This window comes from Varanus komodoensis, unplaced genomic scaffold, assembly GCF_004798865.1.
Source record: "Varanus komodoensis strain SLA01 unplaced genomic scaffold, ASM479886v1 scaffold8, whole genome shotgun sequence".
NCBI lineage: Eukaryota > Metazoa > Chordata > Lepidosauria > Squamata > Varanidae > Varanus > Varanus komodoensis.
In genome coordinates this window covers 25950936-25962321 of record NW_025336481.1, presented here as the reverse complement: position 1 = coordinate 25962321, position 11386 = coordinate 25950936, and positions in this window count along the sequence as shown.

Below are 11386 nucleotides of genomic sequence, written 5' to 3'. Positions count from 1 at the left end.
TGCAAGCTGACTCTGAGTCGGATGTAATTTCTGCTCAGATGCCCTTTTTGCAAGCCAAGTTGAATGCTCTGGATATTAACCCAGGGGATTAAGCAAGATCACCTACTGTTATTATTTGATATTTTAAAGTCATTCTAGAATAGAAGAACCACACTGCAGAAGGCAAGCAGGGGATTACTATAATAGGGTGAAATAAGCAATGAGGCATCCACATGGCTTTAGCCCCAGCAGCATGGGCCCTGTCTCACAAATGAACAATGACCCATATACAGCCATTCTCATGCCTCCACTTAAGGAAACCTCATTTGAGGAAGACCTTGGCTCTTCCAGCTGCACAAATGACCAGCTCCTGAAGATGCAGAAGAAGCAGGCAGCAGATAAAGAGGCTGACCATGAGGGTGAATGGGTGAAGTCTCCCCCCTCCTCAGGGAGATGCAGAATCTGAGCCAAAAATGGGAAGACCACCCAGCACCTGAGAATGCTGCTGCTTAAAATGATGAAGGGAGGTCTCCCCTCTCGGGCAGAGTGCCAGGCTGCACACTCGGCCTGTAATTGGCTGCAGCTGGGAGCATGGGCATATCCAGCCCACTCCTGGATGGAATATTCAGCAATGTGCTGACAAAGTACTGGAAACAGCATCTGACCTGGCCTTAGCCTCTCAGACCTTGCTCATGGATTCTTGCCTTCCTAGGCTTTACTGAACCCCTGAGCAACCTTGGAATGATTCCTAGTGCTGATAAATGGACCGGCTTATTGGTTTACCTCAGACCTTAGATGGATTCTGACTCTCTTTTTGCCTGCTCCCTGAAAAGTCTTGATTTATTAACAAGGTTATCTGTACTGTGAACTAGCTGCCTGAGTTCCCTTTGAAGTCGGTCTTAAAACAGGACAGCCATGACCACCTGTTTCAGATGGTGGGTGGGGGGCAGGTTCTCTGTGGGTGGCCAAGCAATTCAAGCATACAATTCAGAAAAGAGTTAGTGCAGTACCTGCAGGAGGAGACGTGAGAAAAGTCCCTAATAAAATAATAATCCAGCAAAAGGAAGAAGTTGCTGCAATGCTGAAGTTGTGCAGCGCTGACATAAAAGAGCCTGTTGATTCATCTGAATGGGCTTTTTGCATTGTTTGAATTTTTAAAAATCCTTTCACATGTGCATTGATATAAACATGATAGTAGATTGTCATACCTTAAGCATCATCAACTAAATTCTGCTTACCTTGAAATTAGCTTCAGTCTTTACAACTCTGGATATGCCTTCAGCATATTACCAGATTATTCATGTTTAGACGTTTTCACAAATACACAGCTTTTAGCACACTATTTCTACAATAATGTCATAAAACACAAAGCAGTATCCTTTTACCATTCACAAGGAACGGGCTTGGTGGAAAGGATGAACAGATTCATGAAGGAGAGTTTGTAGTTTGCCAGTTTATGGCAACCACCTTGGAAAGAAGCAATTCAGAAAATGTTGTTTGCACTCCTCATTTCACTGCAGGAGTATCACTATTTGAAGAGTTTGGAGGGCACAGATCTAACACTAAGCTTAGTAAATGAGGAGCATTATTCAAACCAAACTTGGGGATGAGGAGATTCACAATCAAGTGAAGAAAAAAGAATAAAAAAATAAAATTGTATACAGATAAGAAGATAGATACTAAATCTGATACACTTCAAATAGGAGACCTTGATTGAGTGCCCTACAGGGTTAGAAAAGATCAGCCCTTATATTTTATGAACTGAAAAAAAATGGAAAGATCATACGATGTTCTGCAATACTGAACCGTGGTAGAAAATGAATTGGGATTCGAAAAGCATGCATGGCAGTACAAGCAAAACAGAGATTTGATGCTTACTCCAATTTGGACCTTTCAGATATGAATGGTGAAAGAGCTGCAGAATTACCAGTATAGGGAGATAAATTTCCAGACAGTAAACGTCCTGATATGGGTGTCAAGAGGAATTGCTGAGGCAGAAATACCACCAAAGAGGGTTTTGGTACTTTGTGACATAATTTTGAGCTGTTAGCTGATACAATGTTTGTTAAAATCAACAGTGGAAGAACAAGTGTTCTTTGTATCCTGTTAAGTGTTTGCTTGAGTTCCGAGAAATTTGTACTCAAAACGACCAGGAGGGATCAGGAGAAGAGAACCACAGTAGAAGAAAATGCTATTATGGCTGGAAATAGAGCTGGAAATAAAGGGTCATGTAGAAATGCTAGAATGCCTTTGTTATGAAGAGGAAACACTCAAAATTAGGGCTACATCAATGATGTAACATATAGTTTGACCCTAAATGAAACATGCAGGTTGACTTTAATTACTTAAGGGCCAAACTAGATGACACATGAAATGTATGATCGGCTTTCATAAACCTTTCTATGTCTGTTTTGAATAGCCACCATGGTTTTTCTGTGGCTGTGAATGGGTAGAAGAAAGGGACCAGGCAGGGCTGGGAAAGTAACACAGACAGAGGGGATATATTATTTTCTTCTGTCCCATGCCTCAGTGAAAGGACCCTGCCCTAAACTGTTCCTGACCTCAGAAGGGCAGCTGCCATTAGGCTACTGATTAGGCCTCCTGTTAAATTGTTAAAAGAGTCGTGGCCTCTGCCTCACTCCCTTCCAGTGCATGTTGTGGGAAGAAGCAGAGGAGAAATTACTGAGATTCATTGAGGATCACCGCTTCAAAACAGTGCAAAACAACCAAGGGCAAAGGAGACACAGGAACAAAGATGAGTTCAGCTCCTGCGGATGTATATTCTGCCACGGTTTCAGCACAGGCCATGCTGAGAGCTTTTCGAACACGTTAAATCAAAACAGCAGGGTAGCTGTGGCCTCAAGGTAAGAAATATTAAACATCTGCTGGCTGGTAGACTTGAAACATTGCCAGAACCTTATCAGCGGGGGATTTCTTGCTGCTACTCCCTGTGAAATGCCTTCTCGCTGCAATGGAGAGATAAAGGTGTTGGTGCTGTGACACAACTGCCATTTCCCAATACTTAATGATCACGTAGATCTGCAATCCTTTTTCTACCAACAGTCGCTTTTCAGATACAGATGGGCTGCGCCAGATACATAGTTAATACCGATGGCGTATCTCTGGAGAAGGAAGAATTCTGAATACATCGCCTTTCTTTAGCCAATAGAAATTACAGTCAATGGTGTATGGCGTGCTGGCTTATACAAATGCCTTTATCTGCAGGGCATTTGCATGCACGTGCAACATAAGCACAGAATTCCAGTGTGATAAAGCTTTCACGTTCGCTTTCACCCTCACGGAGAAGGCTGCAACGTCTGGATGATTCCTGCTGTGTGCACACAACTGCCCCATCCATAGATGTGAACGTTGTAGGAACTTTAGCTTGGGAGGAAGTGTTGCAAAATTCTTAGCCAAAACATCTATAAAACTGACACTAGCAATAACATTTAAATGGCACACTGTGTATTTCCTTCCTGGATTAAAGGATACTATATCTGGTCAGATTTTTGTCCAGTTGGCCCAATAGTGCCTACTTTAAGTAGCAGCAGTTTTCCAGATGATCAGAGTTCTTTCAGTTCACCACTAGATAAATCTTTAAAAACAAAACAAACAATTGTGCATTCCAGCAATAGAAATGTGGTTCCATTCCTCTCCTTTTAATGGATTTGAACATGTACATAATACATAGTTCACATTCTTTCCCAGAGTAATACAAAGTAGATAATTATTATTCCCATTTTACAGGAACATCACTGCTGTGTTTTCCCAATGTTAGTATTTGTCTCTTTCTCCTAAAATCAGGACTCTTTAAAGGAGCTTTTAAAAAAATATCATCCCAGTGTATCAAAGAAGATCTCTATGCAAGCTCCTTCGTAAATGATCATCTGTTTTGCTACTCTTTATTTTAAGGAAATACCACTAAAAGAGTTTTGGCCATCAGATTTCATACCTCAGCCAATATTGCCCTCTAGTGGTAAGTGTTCTGATAACATTTTAAAAAGGCAAATTCATTCTATTTTTAATGCATGGTTTCTGTACAGTGGGTTATATGATGTCATAAATCGAATTTATTGGGATTAAATTCATTGGAATTTAACTGATGATACACCATCACCTATTGGGTTAAGCCTCATCTTCAAAAGTAAGCATTTTTTCTTTTCACTGCTCAGTTTTCTTTGCTCATAATAAAACTCTAGAGAAATGCCAAAATCTGTATTAATGATTTGTCTGCATAAAGCCAACCAAAAGGTCACTGCCAAAACCCTGCAGAGTTTTAGTGTACTTTGCTAACCATGTAGAAGACACCTTGAGAAACAATGTCTTATTGTTGGGTTACTGAAGTTGGCTCATTGTGTTGTGTGAACCATGCAGCCTGGCTTTTGAGTGGCTTGTCAGTATGGGTTCAAAAGCTGCTTGGCAAGAGCAGCAGAAAACCAGACTGGTCCTCACAATCTCATTAGTGCTGACTCCCTTCTCTCTTGTCAGTGCTGCCCTCACCTTCACCAACACAAAATGGCACTTTGGAATATCCTTAATGCATTTCCAATCTTTTTTGTTCCTCCACTACTTCACAAATGAGTGAGCAAAAGCAAGCAAACAAAAAAGCCTTTTGAATACATAAAGCAAAAACCAAATGCTGTGTAATACATACTTTTCATGCCAACCTAGGCAAGTTCTGTAAGCTTCTGTGCATTTTTCTTGGTGCTTGAATGCCTTCTTTCCATGTTGTACTGCAAACCATGATTGTGCTTATTCCCACAATCATTGAGCATTGGACACATGTTTATGAAAGTCTGCATTAGTGTACCCTACTGTTCACATCTCCATTTTATTCAATTTTTGTGTACTCTTTATTATGCTTTTTTCCTGAACTTTGTGAATCATGGGTCTAATTGCTGCATGAAATATCTAGGGCCACATGTGTGGAAAAAATGACTTTGGCTGTGTGTAATGTATAGGAAACGTGTCTTGAAGAGAATGCTAGGCTTCATTAGGGATTGTTTATTTATAGTTGAACAGCACAAAAATATAATTAGCTTTTCATCATGTTCTTTCCTTCACCTGCTCATACGTTTTGTTGCTGCTCTTGGCCTGCCCTTTCCAAACTCCCTTAATCCATGGGTCTGTAAGCAACCCCAGCTTTATTTTATTTATTATTATATTTCTATGCTGCCAAGTAGTCTGAAGGTTCAGATAGGAGATGGGGGAAAGATGAAAACAAGGCCTTGATCATTGACACCAGGAACTGAAGGATAGCAGGAGTTATTTGGAAGCCACTCCTACAAGAGCAAGAGAAATAAGGGCAAATAGTCTGGAGGTGCACACTCCAGGTGGCGCATCGCGGCACAACTCGCCAAAAGCCCCTTAAAGGGCTCCTTCATACTTGAAGGGCTGGATGAAAGAACAGTGCTTCTGCCAGGCTCACCACCATACTTTTAGAGAATCAGGGCTCTACAGGTCAAAGCGGGCAAGCCAGCATTTCTGGAAGAAACCATACAGACAAAGCACTCTGAAAGGAGGAAATTGGCAAACAGAATTTCAAGTCACAAAGGCAAGCTATTGACTTGCTGGGCTGAAGTACTAACAACTGCACCATGGGTACTATTGAAGAATGTAAATAGAAGGCAGGTGAATCTGTGTACCTGAGAAGGCATCCCCCCTCCTCTTCCTCCTCCTCCTCCTCATGTACTTGCTAAGGACCAAAAGGGGAAAGAAGGGGAAGGGGAAAGGAGAAGGGGAATGGGGAAGGGGGAAAGGAAGATTGTGCATGTAATAACAACCAAGAAAAGTGGTAGTGAGGGGAGCTGGAAACATTTCCCTCCATAACAATATAAGAGAAGTTGTGTCACAAGGCTTCTGGAGTGAACAGGAGCACAGTAATCTACTGGGCACCTGAGTATTTGTTGGGACATCTATAGGTTAGCAAATGAGCAACCAATCCATGGCATCCAAGGTGTTGGTGATGACCTATAAAGCCCTAAACGGCTTGGGTCCTGGTTACCTGAAGGAGTGCTTACATCCATATATGCCTGGCCGCCCCTTGAGATCTGCGGGAGAGGCCCTTCTCCGGGAACCCTCCGTGAAAGAAATTAGGAGGGTAGGTACTCGGAGGAGGGCTTTCTCTGCGGTGGCGCCCAAATTGTTATTTGTTTTTCGGCGCCAGGCGAAGACCTTTTTATTTAAACGTCATTTTAATTGTTAACAATATTTGCTTATTTATCTGGCCAGGGTGACTTCTTTTATATTGTTATTTATTTTATATTGTTAATTTTATATTGTTATTTTTGTATTTTATTGTATTTTATTTGTGCTGTGAGCCTCCCCGGGGCTTCGGCAAGGGGCGGCATAGAAATGTTTTAATAAATAAATAAAATAAAATCTCAGAATAGATTACTGTAACATACAAGTATTCCCAGTGAAAAGCTGCATCTAACAATTTCTGTAGACTGAGCTGCTGCTGGATAGAAGAGCAGGCCAGGCTAGCTCTCCCTGGTCACTTGGCCATCCAGTGCAGTGGGCATAGCTCATTTGCCCTTTGTTTAGGGAAAAGCAGCCAAGCTCCAGCTCTTTCTGTCTTGCTCTGCATTTCACAAACCACACTTCTTTGGCAAAGAGGTGAACTCATTCTACTATTAACCTTTACAGTGAGTAATAGGTTCCAACAAGTAAGCCAAAATTTTTACACATGAACTCTTACCATTGATCATGGGCTCATTCTAATACTTTTTATATTGAATTGCAAAGTTGCTGAGCAGTTAGTAATTGCAAAACTCCACAATTTTTGCCTGAAAATGGCTTGGGAGCATTCCCCCAGACCCCCTCCCTGCCTGTTAACAGGAACTACACATGACACCTTTTTGAATTAAAATTTTAAATTGCTGTGGGCTGTCAAGATGTGAAATATGGCTGTGGGGTTATGTGGCCTAGAAATGTGACTGTGCAGCATCCAATTAGGAAGGAGTGGAGTGTGCAGGAGGCTGTTTCAACAATCGACTGCCAGATCTCAATGTTAAAATATGCTGCTTTCTGTTTTTCATTTTTTTATTGGTCTCAGGGCTGACATGGGTTCTGTAGCTCTTTTCCTATGCATAGTTACAGGTCTGCCGTGTGACTCCTTCCTTTCTTTAAGCACCATGAGCAGAATGCAAACTCTTCCAAGAAACTCCAGAAAATTGGTGGTGGCAGATGAAAGCATTTCCAGGTCCAGGCAAGGGAGCAGATTGTCCAGGAGTATCTACAAGGAGAATCAAGGCAAGGAGACTCTATGGCCATTTAACACCTGTCTTACAGCTGCTAGGTTAGATAGGACCACTGACATAATGTTCATATTGGCAGAGGGAAAAATTATACTGATGTAGTGATAGTTTTGTGCTGACAGGAGGCTTCTACTAGTATAACCCTGATGGGGCTCCATTGCGAAAGGGGTGAAACTGGGCTGAGCTGGAGGACCTAATGGTGGTGAATTGTTTGCCTGCTCAGAAGTTGGTCCCATCCCCACCCATTTTAGTGGTGACATAAAAGACAGTGGTGGTGCTCATACAACTTGACAAGCAATCCTGCATAGTCTCCATGGTTTGCAGTTTTTACCAAGATCTATTTAACAGACGATCAACTGGTTTTGACTTTCTCATAGTTTTCGCCAGCCCCACTCAGTTGTCACATATCCCATCAGATGCTCAATCTGAATGCACCACTCCTTGCCTATGACACCTGTTTCTTCCTCATTGGTACACACACAGAGACTGGATGGCTGGAGTGGCTCCTGCAGTTGCCACTCTTTCCACAGGACTCTGTGGTAGTTGCATATTGGGACCATGGAAACCACCACCCCACATTCAGAAAACGCAACAGCCATGGTGGCACAGAGAAACCACAAAATAAGCTATTGTTTCTTATAATGGTTTATAAAGAGCAAAGTTACTCAGTACCATCACTAGGTTCAGACAACACAACAGAGCAATAATAATTGTAAAAAGACATCATGGCTTGTTGTGTCATCTGATTCCAGCCAATCTCTGATTCAATGGAGGGGAAGGGGCTCAAATGTTTGCCCCTAAGCTCTATTTGTGTCAATGGATGACAGGACTTGAACAAAGCCAGAAGCGCCCCGTGTCTCATACAAGTGCGGGAAGGGGGTGCATGATTCTGTCCCCATTTCATTAGAATGAATTGTCAAACCTGTATAATGGTTAACTTGTACAATGATTAACTGGAATCATAGCATCTCTGCACTGTCAGAATTTCAGCCAGTTAGGTCTGCTATTCAAATCACCCTTGTGTGGGCAGTTAGACTCAAAGAGGAGTCTCCTGGGATGAAAAAACAGGTGTTCATGCCTCCATCCCTATTCATCACAATGTGATTATGTTATTGAACATCTTCAAAACATAGTAAAGGAAATTAAATATACAATAAATGTTTCCAGTATCTCTGTATTCTAAAAAACAGGAAAAGCAGATAGTGCTTTCAAAACTTAGTGAGTCACCTCTGAAATCCTGCTAGTACTCTAAACATCTTTTCTTGAAAGAGGCTAGACCAGGGATAGAGAATCTTGGGCCCACAGTCTACATTCTTCCTGCCAGGCCACCAAATCTAGCTTGTACAGGCCTTGAACAAGCCAAAAGCCCTGCCCATTCTGAAAAGGGAGAGAAGAATGGCTGTGCTCAGGCCTTCAGGAATACTCAGAACTACAGGTCAGTTTGCTTGGGGAAGGGAAAGCCAGGCCAGCTTGGAACTCTCCAGCACCTCCAAGATACAGGATGTTCTCCAGGCATGCAAAAGGGTTTGTGGTGTGCCTGATGTCAGGAAGAGGAGCTTTGTGAGACAGACTTTGGGACAAGGTGGGGTTCACTGCTGATGTCAACTGGGCTCCAGGGGCTCCCTGGGAGGCAATCTGGACTTCAGGCGAATCTACACCCGCACTCCTTGGCTAGGTCATTCATAACTATATGCTACTAATAAGTATCTGAAATAAGATTCTCAAACAAAATCAGTATACAAAAGTAGAAAGACTCATCCAGAAATGTGTGCTTTGTTCATATATTTTAATGCATATTTTTTTTGACAGTGTACTTTCTGCATTTTAGAGTGTTAGTTTTTGTCACTCTTGTTTATCCAGATTAATTGCTTAATAACTGCATCATTTAAATTTGTGCTTTCTTTCTCTTTTGATGGTGAAACCATAGGAAGATCATATATAGCCTTTTTATTTCCCTTCTCCTTTCCTTCAAATCTGCTTCTCTATTATCTGCTTCCATTTCTTCTGGGCTCTGAAATGAAGACACATGCCACAAGTTTAAGGAGCACAGGCACACAAAATGTTAAGTTTACAGGATCAAGGAATTCCAAAAGATATTGTAAGCCAGTGACCTTGATAATAACTGGAACTGGGACCAGAATTGCTAGTACATCACATACCTGCGATGGAGCACAAGAAGAAAAGGAATGGCAGTTACACATCTAGTTCTAGTTGCTAGAGCTTAATGGCTTATTAGCTTACTCAAGAGAAGCATTATTAAATATTCCAGTGAATATGCTTGCCTTGTATAGCACATGAAGCACTGTCTCTATATTCTGGTGTTTTTCCAGCAAGTTTATTAGAGCTTTTCCAAAATAAATGGGTGCAGTTTGCTGTTATCCATGGAATGTCACCCAGAGTGGTCCACACTAGTACCCAATTCTAAGCAAAATTACTTGGAAGTAACCGGTAATGTCTACTTCCACATAAATGTGCATAGATTGCAAGTTAAACGTTATACTTGCATGTGTGTGTATTCCAGTCCTTTACCTATTTAGATTCATGGACAGTCCAACTGAGTTCAAAGGAGGCTATTCCCATGCAAGGGTTCATAGGCTACATCATGGCCCTTCCTTTTCCTGGCAGTTGGTAGCATCGGCAGGAGACTAAACAAACCAAAGAACTCTAGGGGTGCTTTGAGACCAGGCTTTTATCCTGTAATCACCTTAGCTTGGTCATTTCCCCAACACTTTTTCCATCTGGGATGAACAATATTATTGGTAAGTAGCAACAGAAACTATACATCTGGAAGCTCCATAAAGCACCCAGCTCTATCTAGCCCCAGTCTGTGGCTTACAGAGAAGTTCCTCTTCTGTGTGGTGGTTGAGGTCCTGCTATCTGAAGTCCAGCTAGGGGTACATGGAAGGGAGCCTTCTGGAGAGTGGCACCCGGCCCATGGAACCCTGCAGGAGATTCAGTTGATTGTTTCTCATTTTGCTTTAGACATCAACTTTAAACAAATTGTTTAAATGTACCGTTCACCCCAGATAGCAAAATATCCACTAATTTGCTTATTTGTGCTGCTGCTATCTAGATTGCTTCTTTTACATTTCATGTTGTTTAATGGATGGTGGCTTAATAATAGTTGATAGTTGTATTTAAGGTTCTCTGTTTTTTGGTACAGAAAGGCAGTTATATGTATTTTAATAAAGAAATACAAATAAGTAGAGCAAGAGCTCCCTCTCTGCAGAAGCGATCACATGAAGTATTTTAATACTGCAATGCACACTGAATGAAGTTGAAGAGTTACAAAAATAAATGTTTTCCACAAGACTCCTTTTTATTGTTTATGCTAAACCAGAGGCTGCCCTCTGGGAAGTGGGGCAAACAGAGAGAACACATAAATACCACAGCCCACAGGGAAAGCAACAGGAAGTTCTGTTAACCAGAATTATATTCTACTGTGTGTGGCTACTTTGGCTGGAAACAATAATCCACCCCAAGGAAGAATCTTGCTGTTTCAACAGAGTGTTTCATTACCAGACATTTTTTTCTAGCTAGCATGTAAGTTTGGGCAAAAAGAATAACATGAATTGCTTATTTTGTATGACATGTGATTACCACATGACATCTGGAGCCCGAGTTAAGAAATAATTAAACTTTGTTCCTTGTGGTTATGATGTTTGGAACCCTGAGTTAAGGAATCATTAAACTTTATTCCTTGTGGTTCTGAACCTGTCACTCTAAACTAAATATCAGTCCTACAGATCTAAAGATCATCTTGCCACAAACCATATTCCAGACTGTAAAATGGTGGGAGTCAATGTGGATTGTCCATTGGTGGAAAGTCACACAAAGCTCCAGCAAATCTTGAAAAAGAAAACCTAGGAAAGCATTCTGTAAACTACAGGTGACAGTTCCTCGTTAAAAACTAGTCCAGGACTGGAGGATCAGAAGAATAAGAGCAGCTAAGAAAGGCGAGAGTTAGGATGAGAATGGGGGATCTCTGGCTGAAGGCCTAATCCTGTGGGGTTTCCCAGCCTGGCTCCAAGCACTCATCCAGAGCATGCCCCTTTCCTGGTACAGTTTTAATTCCCATTGTAATGTGCTGGAGGGCAAGGCTTACAACTTTCTACCCAATGTAACATGATGGGAAACAAAATAGATCA